This window comes from Triturus cristatus, chromosome 11, assembly GCF_964204655.1.
Source record: "Triturus cristatus chromosome 11, aTriCri1.1, whole genome shotgun sequence".
Lineage (NCBI taxonomy): Eukaryota > Metazoa > Chordata > Amphibia > Caudata > Salamandridae > Triturus > Triturus cristatus.
Genome location: NC_140594.1, coordinates 690,484,552 through 690,501,481, shown reverse-complemented (window position 1 = coordinate 690,501,481; position 16,930 = coordinate 690,484,552).

Genomic DNA, 16,930 nt, shown 5'->3' with positions numbered 1-16,930 from the left:
GAGATATATATATAGAGAGAGGGATGAATGGGAGGGGAACACAGGGGTTTTGGAGGCGAGAGGTGAACCAGTGCAATGCACCAGGAGGTGTAGGAAGGTTGTATGTCTGAGCAGGCAGTATGGAGAGGAGACAAGGAGTGTGAGGGAGGGATGAGAGGGTTAAAGTGGAATTGTGAGATAAGAGAGGCTAGTGGTAGTGTGCGTGAGAGATGTGTAGGGGACAGATGACAGGGTTGGCGGAAGTGCAAGGTAGAGATGGGTTATTTTAGAATTGTTTGTTGTGGATTTGTGTGGTGTGGAATTGTGTAGTGGAACAATATGGCATGGTGTTTTGAATTGCGCCTATCAGATAATGCAGAATATTCCACACGGTAGTCCAACACCTGGCGCAGTCAAAACACTTTAACACAGCACCTTTCGAAAAGGGTTTTATAAAATGCAAGGACTCTCTCTTTAGAAAAGCTTTCCCAGATGTCAAAAGCACATGTGTGCATCACTGCCCACAACACTGCACTTCGAAACCAAAGAGTACATCCCACACCTCTCTCCCTTTCATGCTTTTACATGCACATCCCACACGCTCTGCTCTTGGCAAGGCTATTCTACTCTGTGACCGCTCCCACTGAAAGACAGCAAGATTACAAGAACAAAACTTTTAAGAGAAGCAGGTATATGCAGGACATCGTACATCCAGACTAAGATGAAATAACACACTGTAGTCAGTTATAATAATGGTAGTCAAAGGTCATCACAGGGTCTCAAACCACAAGAGTGCCTCTAGTACTACATTCCACCCCATGACATTTGACTATCATCACCTAAATATATCAAAAACCGAACCTCTTAACTGAAAGCACATGAATGACTGAAGAACTGCATTTCATAACTGAAAAACACAACTAAGATTGAAGCAGTAACATTATAAACTTGTGTGCTAAACTGAAAGCACAAGTATAAAACTGTGAAAACATAAAAGCATGTAATAATAATTTCAAAGCATGTGAAAAATAGCTCATGCATATCTGGACACTCAGCAAGAATAAATGTTTGATGGATACACAAAATAAATGATGCAAATAGAATCAAGCGTATGAACTCAGTAATGCTGCTAATGTCTCAAATGGCTAATACTGGCACTTCTACTGCTGAGGCAGCCAATCTTATATTGGGGAGAGGGGAGGGGGAAGGGAGGGGTCACACCCATACGGGGCTCACATACACGGGCAGAGACATCAGGCACACCAACACATCGCAGTATGATGACCTGGAAAAGAAACAAGCATCACTCTTCTTGCAAAAAACATTTTTCAAAAAGCGCACGTTTTCCTGTCTCTGTTTTGAGTTTGAAGCCACAATATTATCATTCCTGTCTGCACAGTTCTCTGCTGGCTTTGGGGAACTATCTGAGAATTCTACCCTTGCTATAGCCTCTGAATTCTTGGTATTAGGACGGAACTCTCTTTTTTCCTGCACAATAAGAAGGGCTGGGGCAGTCTCCTTCCTGACTATTTTTCCACTCACTGCTGAATACGTGCTCCCTTTATGAATTGGCAGAAGCCCAAGGCAATCCATTTGCTCTGACTGCTCTGGTAATTTTCCTTTATTCAACTTGCCCCTCACCTTCTGTGAGACTGGTCTGGCTTGTGCATTCTGACACATAAGAATCACAGTTCTGAATAAATCTAGGGGGATGTGGATCCCTTCATTTTCTGCCCACCTACTTGTATTGTCTTTATCTCCTAGGTGCTCGTATTTAGTCATGTACACCAAATCTGAATCGTGTGTCACCACCTCTGTCTCCAAGATTTTTGCCTCTTCATCTGTAAGGAAATTAATGGTTCTGTTTAGTGAATGTATAGGACCACGAGCTTGCACAGTAACTGTGCTTTGCAGTGCAATCTGCCACTTCACTGGGGAATCCTGTGTCTCAAACACCACCACTGGACTTTCTATTGGGACCTGCACAAACTCTTCATGCAAAACCGCAGTCTCTGTCTGTATATACCACTTAATAACATTTGCTTTGTCCCATTGCATTTGAATCATATTGTATCTGATTGTCATCTGCCCATTGTCTTTCAATGCGTAAAAGCACAAAAGCATCTGTATTTGTCTAACATTTAAGACATTTTCAGTCCACAAATTTAAAAGTATACTTTTCTTTCCCTGTTCTTCACAAGTACTGAAAATAGCACACTGCACTTGGACTGGCACACAAGATACACTGTCACATTTCTGAATTGACAACATTTAAAAAACATTCTGCACAGTCTGCTGTGCAGAGTGAAAAGCACATTGCTGCATTTCTTTTTTCAAAATAGCGTCTTTCCATGTAGAGAAAGATTCATCATTCACTGACATGTTTGATTTATACCTGGAACCAGCAATCGCTAAGTCTAAAAAACTGGCCTGTTCATTTTCCTGCACATTCACATTTTCTCGGTTTAAATACATTTGTGGCTGAGGAACGTCTTCAAAAGAATTAAGACCTTCCGTGAGGCCGGCAGATTAACTGGCTTCACATTTTTCACATATGAATCATCCTGACTATCAGAATAGCTAGTCAAAACAAACGCCTTCAAAGACTTGTTTTCAAACTGAGCCTCAGCCAACTCTTTCCTCAGTTCACTGCATTCTTTTTCTAAATGTTCAAACTTTTGATACATGCTAAACAATGCATTCAAAATGACAAAACTGTTTCTGTCTGAAATACCAAGTTGTTTTCCCTCTTCAAATAATTCAGTTGGTATCTGGGACTCTGCAACTGGAGGCATTTTAGAGAGAATTTTCCCCTTTAATTTCTTTTCGAATCCTGTGAAAGTGACGCCAAGATGTTTTGAATTGCGCCTATCAGATAATACAGAATCTTCCACACTGTAGCCCAACACCCGGCGCAGTTAAAACACTTTAACACAGCACCTTTAGAAAGGGGTTTGAAGTACTGGGTATTTTAGACCCAGCGGTGCAGGGGCACACACCCTATGACTTCTGGGTTCACCCTGTTCCAGACCTACAGAAACACAGAGTCTTCTGGGTGAAGTCAAAGATTTGTTTATTGGCTGCAGACCAATTACAGGTATCCTAGAAGTACAACAGCGTGTATGTTCTCAGGAGACTGCTGAAAATCATAGGAATGGACTTCATCTTAAATACCCTTTTGCTTGCCTCAAGCATACATTCCTAGGTTTATGATATGGCCATTACAAGTATACATTACAAACGAAAAAGCAGAGTCATGATGACCATCCCACATTCCAGTTCGGCCAGCCCACAATGATTTACACAGTAAGGTTCAGATCCCACATCGGATGTCAATAGACCCCCCAATAAACATGAGCATCTCCTGTTTTGGGAAACAAGTCATAAAGCAGGAACAAGCAGGTGTGAAAGAGATTAGCCGGAGGCTTGTGTAGAATGAAAGGGTTTTATGACGGGTCAAGCCCTGATGCTAATCACAGGTGGACGGAGGAAGGGGAGCTCGTGAGACCAGTTTGACCCGGGGCAGCAGAGCCAGCTGCCCAGGTCACAGAGAAGTCAGAGGGGAAGCCCATGTACTGTGAGGCCCGTATTTACTCCATTATAGCCTATGTGAGGGCAATGACAAGATGGCCACTGCTTCCAAAATGGAACCCGCGTAGTGAAGCAGAATAACGTGTACACAGTGCATTCATAGCTAGAACGATATATAAAGCACTTGTACATACCGCATTAACCATTTGCGGTTTGCTAATACCAAGATAGGTAGGGGTAGGACCCTGTCCCCTACGCGGTCCCGAATATTAAAGTACGACAGACCCTCCTTTTGCCCTTACATAGGCAATCACTATACTCATCTTAATCCGAGTCCAGGTCAATGTTCACAAAGTCATGGAGATGTTGCTGTAGCATCATCCTATTACTTAGTTCGTCCCTCGATACAGGTTTCCTTACACATAAGGTAGCACAGAGGCCACATATCGTAGGAGCACACTGTATACACAGACAGAACAGGAAAAGAATGGCTAAGATCATTCCAATGACCATCAGAACTTTCCAACCCCAGGTAGATATCAATTCCCAGAACCACCCCACCAGTGACCAATCTCCCTTATCCACGTGTATGGATTCAGATATTTTATGGAGTTTGGAGATGGCTTGATAAACTGTTGGAGCGTTATCTGGTATGAAAATGCAGCAACTGGATTGGATGACCTTGCATACCCCACCGCGGTCTGCAAGAATAACGTCTAGAACCATGCGGTTCTGTAAAGTCATAAGGCGATCCGCTTGGAGCTCAGCTGTCAGATTACCAAGGGCACCAGCCGTTACATTGACAGTGGATTCAACCACACGAGTCAGCTGTCTCAGGTTCCTACTATTGACCATAGGTCCCCAAAACGGCAGGAAACCCAAGAAGAAGTCTCCCGCTTCCTGACCCGCAGTGTCCTCCTTACTAATCACACCTCTCACAACTCTGGTCTTGTGATAGTCAGAGGCAGCAGTAAATGTCGGCGGTAGCAAGTTCGCAATATAACATGTGCCCGAGAAATCAGGGGGCAGCCATGTATATGCTCGGTCATTACAGATGAAATATGTGCCCTTGGCAGCCAAAAACGCAGGGGAGAACTGTGACGGGAAAGTGTACGTTTCAGTACAGTCACTTCTTCCCAGCTGAGCTCTAGGATTCTGGCCATTACCCTGTAAGCAGAACCGACCCATGTGGGGTACGACCCAGATTGGAGATGAGATTTTTCGCTGTCTTTCACCCAGACTAATACTATACCCCGTCGCGTTCCATCCTACATAAGGTCTCAGCTCTTCTTTGGGAATGGATGAGTATGCCTCAATATCCCTACTCATATCGGCAACTCCTTTTATCAAAGCCTTATTATTGGTGATAGGTCTAATGGAACGCGGTTGGCGAGGGGAGTATGTATCTAGAGCATAGAGAAACATGGTTTGGAATGCCCATGACGATCCATTGTAACTATACGGCAGCACCAAATAAGGAATACCCTTGTTAATGGTATGTGGCATTAACCCACACACCCAGCAATTGGTCGTGTTTATTACTAGTTGGTGCTGGTGCAAGAGCTGGATAAACGAGTTATTTACGAACTCTGATCGTCTGGTCTGTTCGTGCTCGGGAAAAGGGTGAAAAGAGTGAGAGGAGGCAGTAGAAAGAGGTATGGGCTGTTCAGTGGGTGTAATGGGCTTTTGAGCGGAGAAAAACACAAATCCTACGATGAACATCATTATGCTACACAGTGTAAAAAGGCACAAAAATACAAAACATTTACTTTTTACAATTCTACACATCCTTGCGTTAAAGTTCATTTCCTCAATCGGTCTCTCCATCTTAAAAAACTCCATCCTCTACTCGGGCCGCTCGCGGCGGATGAGTTTCTTCTGCTAAGGAGTACGCCTGTCAGTCCAGGGAAACGCCCTAGACCAACCAGAACCGTTGACCTAACGTCTTCGGCCTGTACCCCAAAGTCTTGGCACCGCGACCCTGCGGCAGAACCCGGATGGTGGTTCGAAAAACAAAAATCAAGAAAGTCCTTCAGATGGGAGAGCAAAAATGTCAAAAAGGAAATAGTGAGGAAATCTTTATTTGTCCATGGGTCTTGGTCTCAAATTATAACGGAGACGGCCAGGTGCTGTTTGGTCTTGGAACAAAAGTTCAGGCTCAGTGGTGTCCAATCGATTTGATGGTGGCACAGCTTCCTGCAGAATATTGTCACTCTCTTGGTCTGAAACTGTGCCTCTTATGCGTGCGTCACTGAATGGTACAAAACGAGGTACAGTGTCTGCCTCAAAGTCGGCGATACCCTCCTTGACCCACTGATCATATGGCAGAGGCAAGGGGACTACTTTGCAGTGGGTACCATGGATCCAGTGTTTCTTCCCTTTTTACTCGTACCGCTGATCTTGTCGACAGGAGCACAAGGTGAGGGCCGATCCAGCGAGGCTCGTCGTTGCTCTTACGCTGGAAATTTCGGATCAGGACCCACGAGCCAGGGTTGATAGGGTGTCCAGGAGGTTCAGAAGCTTGGGGAAGAGTATCATGTACCTGTTGGTGCAAAACACGCAGTTTAACAGTCAAATCATACAGGTAATCGAGTAGTACTGGATGCTCAATCTCACTAAACTTCGTAGGCCTCGGTACACCCCATACGTTGGTCGGACGACCAAAAACGACCTCGTAAGGGCTAAGTCCCACTCGTGAGTGTATGGTCATTCTGGTGGACAGGAGTGCTAAAGGCAGAGCGTCAGGCCATTTAAGACCGGTGCTCGCCTGGATTTTGGCCAGCTTGAGCTTTAAGGCTCCATTGTAGCGTTCTACTAATCCAGCTGATTGGGGGTGATTTGCAGCGTGGAACTTCTGCTTTATCCCTAGCCCTTCACATACATTCTTCATCACTTTACCCACAAACTCACTTCCATTATCACACCACACCATTCTTGGCATCGCAAACCTGGGGAAAAATTCTTTCACAAGGGCTTTGGCTGTGGATAGGGCAGTGTTATCTTTCAGAGGATAAGCCTCTATCCATTTTGAGAAAGCACAAACAACCACCAGTACATATTTCAGGTTGTTGCATCTTTCCATGTGAATAAATTCCAGCTGCAAAACTTCAAATGGACATGATGGGGGTGCAAAGTGACCAGCTGGAGTTGGGGTTCCCCTACCAGGGTTGTACTTCAAGCATACCATGCAATTCTTGACCACATTCTCTGCACACTTGGGAATCCCAGCATTCTTCCATACTGGAGCCAACAACTTACAAATTCCTTTCGTACTGATGTGTGCCATTCCATGTGCCATAGTAACCACTGGGAGCACATATGCGTCAGGCAACAACCATCGCTTATGTTCTGTCAGATCAATCCAACAACCATTCTCATCCAACTTACCCATACTTTCTCTCCACTTGCTTAACTCTTCCTCTGTGGCTTCAGCTTGAAGCGACTTCACACTCTCTATTGTGTTCTCACACATCCCAACATCATTAACCCATCTTGCGGGGCCTGCAACATACATTCTAGTCTTCACATTCTGTGCTGTTTCTTTCGCGGTCTCATCAGCAAACGCATTCCCACGTCCAACATCATCTGTGACTTTCCTGTGCGCACTGCATTTCATGATCGCAACTTGTAACGGTAGGGTCAGTGACTCAAGGAGATCATTCACCAACTTGCCATTCTGAATTTTAGCTCCATGCGACGTCAGGAATCCACGCTCCTTCCACAGTCGCCCAAAATTATGAGCCACGCCAAAGGCGTACTGGCTATCTGTGTATATATTTACTCTCATTCCTTCAGACAACACGCATGCTCTCGTGAGGGCGATTAATTCTGCTGCTTGGGCCGAATTATGTGGCACTCGTGCAGTTTCCACAACTGTGTGTAAAGTCGTGATAGCATATGCAGCAGTCGTGTCACCATTAGGGAGTTTGAAACATGAACCATCCACCCATAAAGTGCCATCACACTCAGTCAGGGGAGTATCTTTTAGATCTACTCTCCCTTTCGTCTCTTCTTCTGTTCTGAACAGACAGTCATGTTGCTCAATCTCATCTGAGTCTGCTGGAATTGGCAACAATGTAGCTGGATTCAGCGTATTGCATCTCTTTATGTGTATGTGATTTGCTAACAGTGTGAGCTCATAACCTGATAATCGCGCACTAGTCAAGTGTTGTGTCTTGGTCCTATTTAATAATGTGTCTACAGCGTGTGGAACCATAACAATCAATGTGTTGTCCATTACCAAACCAGCAGATTGTCGGATAGACATTGCTGCAGCAGCTGTCGCTCTCAGACAGCTTGGCAATGCCCTCGCTACAGGGTCCAAGGTGGATGAAAAATATGCGCATGGGCGTGGTCTGTCGCCAAAAGGCTGTGTTAACACTGACAACGCACATCCATCTTTCTCGTGAACATACAATGTAAAAGGCTTGCTGTAGTCAGGAGTGCCCAACACAGGTGCTGAACATAATGCATTACTGAATTCCACAAAACTTTTCTGGCACTCTTCAGACCATGGGATATGATTCGGTGTGTCTTTGCATGTTAAGGCTACTAAAGGTTTTGCCAGCAAGGAAAAACTAGGGATCCAATGCCTACAGTATGAAGTGATGCCCAAGAAAGCACGCACTTCTCTCTGTGTTTTCGGCACACTCAACTGTGCAATGGCTTGAATTCTTTCTGGGGTCAGTTTCCTTCCCTCCTTCGATAAGAGATGACCTAAGTAGGTCACTTCTTGTCGACAATATTGCAGCTTAGAGAGAGACACCTTGTGATGAAAAGCGGATAAATGGCGCAACAATGACAATGTGGCTTCTTTACAAATCTTTTCAGTATCCGCAGCGATTAGTAAATCGTCCACGTACTGAATCAGGATAGCGCCACTAGGTAAAACAAGTGCATCAAGCTGCGCTTTCAAAGCCTGACTGTATATTGAAGGACTCTCACAGTAGCCCTGGGGAGCGCGTTTGAAGCGGAAGCTTCGGCCTCCCAGACTAAAACCAAAAATGTCTCTGCTCTCTTCTGCAATTGGGATGCTAAAGAAAGCATTCTTTAAATCAATCACTGAAAACCATGCAGCAGAGGCTGGAATCATCGTTAACAAGGCAGTTATATCAGGGACAACCGGAAACTGTGGCACAACAATCTTATTAACCTCTCTAAGATCGATCACAAATCTGTAAACAGGTGGCTGTGAAGGGTCCGTTCGTTTTAAGACAGGTAAAATCGGACTATTGCAAACGTTGCCTCTTGTCTCCTCAATCACACCTTTATTAATCAAGTCGCTGACAATGTCTAACAATGCTTTCTGCCCTTCATTAGAGATCTTGTACTGGGGAATACGTGGCAGTCTGACATTAGCCTTTAAAGTCACCACGTATGGTGGTATCTCCAAGAGGCCCACATCATTGGGACCAGTAGCCCAAAGGGCATCCGGAAGGGATGACAATTCAGGCGGCATTGTGTTTTTAGACAAGTACATTGGGGAAATCACTTTCTTGCCCAATGTAAGTTGTACTCCTGAAGGAGAACAATACAGTGTAGCATGCAATCTTTTCAACAAATCTAATCCCAGCAAATTCTCACCACAACCTGTTGTTAGGATCAGGGGTGCTTTCAGCTCGCAAGGTCCAACAGAAAGTGACATGGGACTAGAAATCGGGTTCCTAACTGGGGCGCCAGAAAAACCTACTGAAACATTTATATCGCCAGACAAAGGTGCGCCAGGGAGTTTTGAATGCATGATTGAACTCTTTGCAGCACCAGTGTCTAGCAGAAAAGGCTCTGTTACATTTGCTGTAGTCACCTCAACATACGGTCCACTCTGATCCACTGGCACTGAAACAACTCCCTCTCTCTGTCTATGGCTGTCCTAGTAATCATTATTTTCTGCATCGCCATCCTCTGCATAATAATCATTATTATAATACTGGGCCGTATTACTAGTCGCATTAGCTTGCTGATCAAAGCTATTAATGGTACTTTGAGGCGGCAGAGGACGCGCGTCCTGGGGAGCACTTCCACGCCCTCTGCCTCTAGGAGCTTGCTGACCACCCCTACCTCTTGCGCCATACGCATTACCGTTCCGCTGCATTAATTTAGGGCAACTATATTTATAATGACCTTCCTCTTTGCAGTATGAACATTGGTTGGGACCTACAGGGACACGTGGTTGATAATACCCGTTCATTTGCTGGTTGTTCTGAAACTGTTGGGGTTGGTGATAGACACCTTGGGGTTGTCTATAATTATTCTGACCTCCACGTGGCGGATAGGCCTGCTGTAAAAGGACCTTTGTCTTTAATTCCTTCGTTTTCTTTTCTGTTCTATCTTTCTCGTCTTTATCTCTATTTTCATAATACTGTGCAGTAGCCAGTATTTGCGCTGAAGAAGAAACAGCCCAAGAACTTTCTGAATCTTTTAACTTTTTACACAGGTCAGGAAGTAGATTCTGCACAAACTTATCCACAAATAACCGTTGGCCACCCTCAGTACTCATATCCTGCCCACTGTGATCAATAAACGTTTCTTCAAACCTAGTAAAGAAGTCTGACACTGTCTCATCTTTCTTCTGCTTACATGCAGATAACTTGTCCCAATTTACGCGCATCGCAGGCATTATTGTCTTCATATACGTGATGATTCTACCAGGCAGTTCAGCTACTAAAGGTTCTGGTTTCGCGCCACCAGTTTGTCTAGCATCAGCAGCAACGATGTTAGCCCATGTGTCCCCTAGTTCTGCATCGTGATCTACATTACGAATTGACCCCCATAGAGGCTGTGGAACAACATTACCAAACAACATGTCTATGTCGGCCAGATTCATAACGCATGACCCTGCCGTCTGTGACAACTCTTTATAATAACCTGCTGGGTTTTTACGGGGATCAGGTAAGGACTGCTTAAGTGCTAACACCTCAGAGCGCTTCCATGGAACATGCACCCAAACACGCTGGAAATGCGCTGGCACAGCGGCGATACCGGCACCAGCTGCAACTGCTTCCTTCCATACCGGGGGAACTTCTCTCATGGGGTATTGTCGCGCTTTTACCTTTTTCCCCACAAGGACATCTTGTTCAAACAATGACTGTTGACAATCATCATTCCTGAAGGACAATACAACCGCAACTGCTTTATCTACCTCGCGGTCCACAATTATGCCAGTTCCAAAATCAAACCTCACTCTACACAATTCCTGCGGGCTCGGATTTTTACCACTATCTTCCAATTCTTCACAGAGAATTTCGCACATTTTCTCGAACACATATCTCTGTTTTGGGGCATCCCACTGATGGAAAACGTTGACAACTGATTCCACATCATACAATGAAGGGAAAACAATCCATCTACGCGCCATGCTGTCTATTACCTTTTTCTCATCAGGGTTAGGCAATTGACTGCGCAGTTGCTTACGCTGTAAACCAGGAGTCGCACCAGACGAATCAAAGAGAGGCGACATTAATGTAGTAACCACATTAGCTAAGCGCTGTCGCGCTGAAGGAGAAGCTGAGGCGAAAACAGGGGGAGAAACAGAGGGGAGAAAAGAGGATGTAGAAACAGGTACTGGAGTGGTGCAAGGAAGAGTGTCAGAAGAGGCAGCTGCTGTATTCGGCAAAGTCGCAGGAAGTGCGGGGGCAGTTGGAAGCACAACTGGCGGCCCTTGAGAGGGCTGCGCTACATGGATAAGAGCCGGCTGCAAAGCAGCTGGCGGTTGCGGCAAGGCTTGCAGTATATTGACTGGAGGGGGCATATTCACAAGCTGGGGAGGTGCCATGGCATTTTGAGCATACGGGGGTGGCGAACTCAACAAATGTGACATCAGGGGATCTTTCTCCTTTTCTTCTAACTCATTCTGCTTAGAATGTGGTAAAGCTGGGTAACATTTGTCAATCCCTAACTTGCGCTGCCTGTGCAATTGCTCACTCATCTGCTCCTCCTCATTGTCTTTAAATTGTACAGCTGCTTGCATTACTGTCATACCTTTCTCTCTCTTATTCTTTTTCGCTAGCTTAATTTCCTTTTGTTTGGCCTCCTTTCGCCATAAGCGGAAAGAGTCAAACATCGCCGGCCGGGCTTTCTTCTTAAACAATTTAATTTCCAAATTATCTAAAATATCGGTATCGAAACTACCATTTTGGGGCCATTTTAAAACACCGTCTTTCCTGGTGTAGTGGATCCATACTTCGTTATATGCAATGGGGCCTACGCCATGTTTTACATAGAGCTCATAAGTTGGAGTTCCAACCGGAGGAACCGGACATGATTCCTCCAGCTGGAAATCTTTTCCACAACCCAAACAGAATAATCTACCAAATAGTCCAGAACCAGGCATCTTTGCTCACTAGTCTAGATCCAAACGTCAAAGGATTATCGATTACGATATTCTCGTGAATACACGAGTCCTCTGGCTTTGGCGTTTGCAAACTCCAAATTACCAAATTACCAAATCAAACGATCCCGAAGGATACCAAAAACAAATGGGAGATGCTCCACTTATACTTAACTGAATATTGCTGATCGATGGCGTCACCAGAAGACTCTCTCGATTGTTTCGCTCTCTCAAAACTCGTCAAGGGTCCAAAACAGGTCGATTAATCAGGGCAGCAGTCCTTCGTAGCCGTCGGGACGCGGAGAACCTCGCAGAAAAGACTTTCGGACCACGTCGACATGCAGGGGTCGATGAAGTGGCGGCCTTCCTCCAGAATTTCCACACGAAGCTCCTCACGAACCTCTGGCTTGGACCGGTACCGCTGAAATTGTCCCGAGTTGGGCGCCAAACTGAAGTACTGGGTATTTTAGACCCAGCGGTGCAGGGGCACACACCCTATGACTTCTGGGTTCACCCTGTTCCAGACCTACAGAAACACAGAGTCTTCTGGGTGAAGTCAAAGATTCGTTTATTGGCTGCAGACCAATTACAGGTATCCTAGAAGTACAACAGCGTGTATGTTCTCAGGAGACTGCTGAAAATCATAGGAATGGACTTCATCTTAAATACCCTTTTGCTTGCCTCAAGCATACATTCCTAGGTTTATGATATGGCCATTACAAGTATACATTACAAACGAAAAAGCAGAGTCCTGATGACCATCCCACATTCCAGTTCGGCCAGCCCACAATGATTTACACAGTAAGGTTCAGATCCCACATCGGATGTCAATAGACCCCCCAATAAACATGAGCATCTCCTGTTTTGGGAAACAAGTCATAAAGCAGGAACAAGCAGGTGTGAAAGAGATTAGCCGGAGGCTTGTGTAGAATGAAAGGGTTTTATGACGGGTCAAGCCCTGATGCTAATCACAGGTGGACGGAGGAAGGGGAGCTCGTGAGACCAGTTTGACCCGGGGCAGCAGAGCCAGCTGCCCAGGTCACAGAGAAGTCAGAGGGGAAGCCCATGTACTGTGAGGCCCGTATTTACTCCATTATAGCCTATGTGAGGGCAATGACAAGATGGCCACTGCTTCCAAAATGGAACCCGCGTAGTGAAGCAGAATAACGTGTACACAGTGCATTCATAGCTAGAACGATATATAAAGCACTTGTACATACCGCATTAACCATTTGCGGTTTGCTAATACCAAGATAGGTAGGGGTAGGACCCTGTCCCCTACGCGGTCCCGAATATTAAAGTACGACAGGTTTTATCTTATAAAATGCAAGGACTCTCTCTTTAGACTAAGGCTTGGGGGTTTATTATTTCACATAATGCTCTCAAAAGCTTTTCCAGATGTCAAATGCAAAACATTCAAATATACAAAGAGATATATATATATTTATAAGCAAGCAACAATAACCTAAATGCATGAGTAATACTGATTAATAAACACGCAGCAAATAATATGAGATAAGACTCAAGCAAATATACTGGACGTCCTGCAAGAGATCAGACATTTTACCAGAACGGGCCAGGTTCCAGGCAAGCATTCCCATGGCAGGAAGGAGATCTCCCGTCCTCTTCTTGAAATCCCGCATGTTCCAGCCTCTATCTTGACGAAGCTCACAGCTCAGAATACATAAACAATCCCTCATGAAAACAGAAAGACCTTGAACGTGAATAACCCAAGCAACTTGCAAGCACTGCTGTGCATGCAGGAAAGCTGGAGCAAGGCAAAGCCAGGGAAAAAGGATTACATGAGCCATGTCAAAGCCAATAGTAAGAACTTCATAATACTCATACAACAGGAGCACCTGTGTGCATCACTGCCCAAAACACTGCACTTCGAAACCAAAGAGTACATTCCACACCTCTCTCCCTTTATACTTTCAAATGCACAACCCACATGCTCTGCTCTTGGCAAGGCTATTCTACTCAGTTACAGATCCCACTGAAAGACAGCAAGATTACAAGATCAAAACTTTTAAGAGAAGCAGATATATGCAGGACATCGTACATCCAGACTAGGATGAAATAACACACTAAAGTCAGTTAAAATAATGGTAGTCAAAGGTCATCACAGGGTCTCAAAACACAAGAGTGCCTCTAGCACCTCACATGGTGTGCTGTGGAATTATGTGGATAGTAAATACATCTCATTAACTGGCATGAAAATATGTAGAGTGAGATTGTGTTTATGGACTTAATTATGTGGAATGGTGTTATGGAGTAGTGCAGGGTAGAGGAGAGAGGTGCAAGGTAGGGAGGAGTAGTTCAGAGTAGAGTGCAGAGGTGTAGAATGCAGTGGGGTTGTGTGCAGTGATGCAGAATAAATGAGAGTGTTGTAAAGTAGAGTGATGCAAAGTAGAGTGGCATAGAGAGCAGTAGAGTGGTTTAGAGTTGAGTGCAGTGGCAAGTGTGAAGTGCCGCAGAATGATTTGGTGCAGATTACGGTGGTACAGTGGCACAGAGTGCAGTGGCACAGGGTGCAGTGGAGCAGTGGCACAGTTAATCTGTAGTAGAGTTGGATGAGTATACTGGCAGAGTAGAGTGGTGCACAGTAGATTAGAGTAGCATACAGTAGAGTGGTGCACAGAGTAGAGTGGTGTGCAGAGGAGAGTTGTGCACAGTGCACTGGCACAGAGAAGAGTGTAGTGGTGTGCAGAGCAGAGTGGCATAGAGTGCATTGCAGAAGAGTGCAGTGGCGTACAGTGGTGCGGAGAAAAGTGACAGAGTGCAATGGTGTTAAGTAGAATGGCATAGAGTGCAGTAGATTAGAGTGTTGCAGAGTTGAGTATAGTGGTGTACAGTTCAGTGGCGCAGATAGATTCGGCACAGAGTACAGTGGTGCAGTGGCACAGAGTACAGTGGTGCAGTGACACAGAGTGCAATGGAGCAGTGGCACAGAGTGCATAGTAGAGTGGGATGAGTGTACTGGCAGAGTAGAGTGGTGCACAGTAGATTACAGTGGCATACAGTAGAGTGGTGCACAGAGAAGAGTGGTGCACAGAGGAGAGTGATGCACAGACAAGAGTGTAGTGGTATGCAGAGCAGAGTGGCATGGAGTGCATTGTAGGAGAGTGCAGTGGCATACAGTGGTGCAGAGAAAAGTGACAGAGTGCAAATGTGTTAAGTAGAATGGCGTAGAGTGCGGAAGAGTAGAGTGTTGCAGTGTTGAGTATAGTGGCGTACAGTGCAGTGGTGAACAGTACATTGGTGCAGAGTGCAGTGGCATAGAGTGCAGTGGTGCATAGTAGAGTAGTGTGGGCTAAAGAAATGCTTCGTTTGTGATTTCCCTGTTCTGAAATATCTGCAGAGTTCATTAACAGCTATTTAAATGTTGTTTTGTGCTAGAAAAAAAATAACATCGTATAGCGCACCCTGAGTAGCCAGCATTATTGGCACATATATCCTCTCACTTTGAAGTCAAATAAAGAAAAGTAAAAAACAAATCCCCTGGAAGACAGGGCCTGACATTTGACCCCTGTCTTTCAATGCACAGCAAATGTGACAAGTTAAGAACAACATTTGAAGCCCTGTTTACAGAAATTCAGTACTGGTGGAAGAATGCACTAAAATGGTCTTGGGCAAGGAAAGGGGCAAACTCAAGCAGGACAGCCTAAAACAAACAAAGCCAGCAAACCGAAACCAAGCAAATGTGAGTTACAAACCACAAAGCCAATGTAATGCAATGGGCGGAATGCATTACCAGGGAACCTTTCTGAATGTCCCCAAGATGATGTTAGCAAACAAAGCTTTTATCTAAAAACAGTCTCCCTTGCATTCCACTAGAGAATACAGTGAAACAGACCAGAGAAAAATGCTGAGATGATCAAGGATGTGCCCGTCAATATCTCATGCCAATGGCTGAAGGTTACAGAGCTAAATAAGCCAATGGTTTGAGGAGTATCATCCAAGGTCCATTAAAGTAAGTACAGGAAACTCTGAACCCAAAAAACTCCAACAAACTAAAAAAAAAAAAGAAAATGAGGCTAGGTGCTCAGTTGTTCACCTACCCTCTAGTCACCTCCATTCCACATGTAGTACTGACATTCTCCAAACTCCAATCAAAACTATACACATTGAAAAAGACATGCAAGTAGAGACCAAAGAGTATGAACCAAAAAAACAGACCTCAGTCATAGAATGCACAGCAAATGTGAGATAAGAATGAGATTTATGGCCCTGTTTGCCGCACTAAACCACAAGCACTTTTCTTAAGTGCTTCAGATTAAAGACAAAAGGAGTTCCTGAACCGATGTTAAAATGGTTACCAGTGTATTTATAGAGTACTTAGTCCCTGCTCTTGGGGAGTGGTAAACACAGCAAGAGGCTAGACAAATGCATGCCATGGACAAATTAGGAGATAAAATAGGAGAGTGACAATGGAGCCAGCAAATGGAAAGCCAATGGGAGGGTTGAGCCCACAAGGTAGATACAGCATGTCTCGATGAGACAGTGCAAGCTCTGTCTAGCCAAGACCTAAAAACTAGACATACCTTGTTTTAAAGGAAAGAGCACAGGCACTGAGGTCTGGGTAGCAGGCCTCAGTGCACTCTCAAATTTGAAAACTAGCATCTAGTAGCTAAAAAGTGGGTAAAATGTGGGGATAACAGCAACAAAAGCCCAGTTTCCTATACAAGGGAATACCTTTTTCTTTAAATAAACTCAAAGTCGGTAGCCCAGTGGCACTCAAGTGGGTTCTGTATCGGAGTGCAGTAAATATAAACCTTCATGCCCAGTTTATTGAACCTCTTTTGGTAGTAAATCGTCCTCAGTTACACAGTGCTTCAAGTTGTCCCATTCAACTTTTGCATACAGTCTCCTCTGCCAAATTGAAAGATCCAGCCTTTGTGAAAAAGCACACAGATGGATGAGCATTCTCAGTGGTGGCAGCGACGCTATGTAGTACTTTCCCAATGGATCTTCAGGAGGCATAGTTATTGAAATTTAAGTGGTTTCTGAAAACATGGCTTTATTCACCATAGTGCCTGTTGTAAACACTATGGAGGCATATTCTACAGCATCAAAAGCCCATGGGTAAACAAC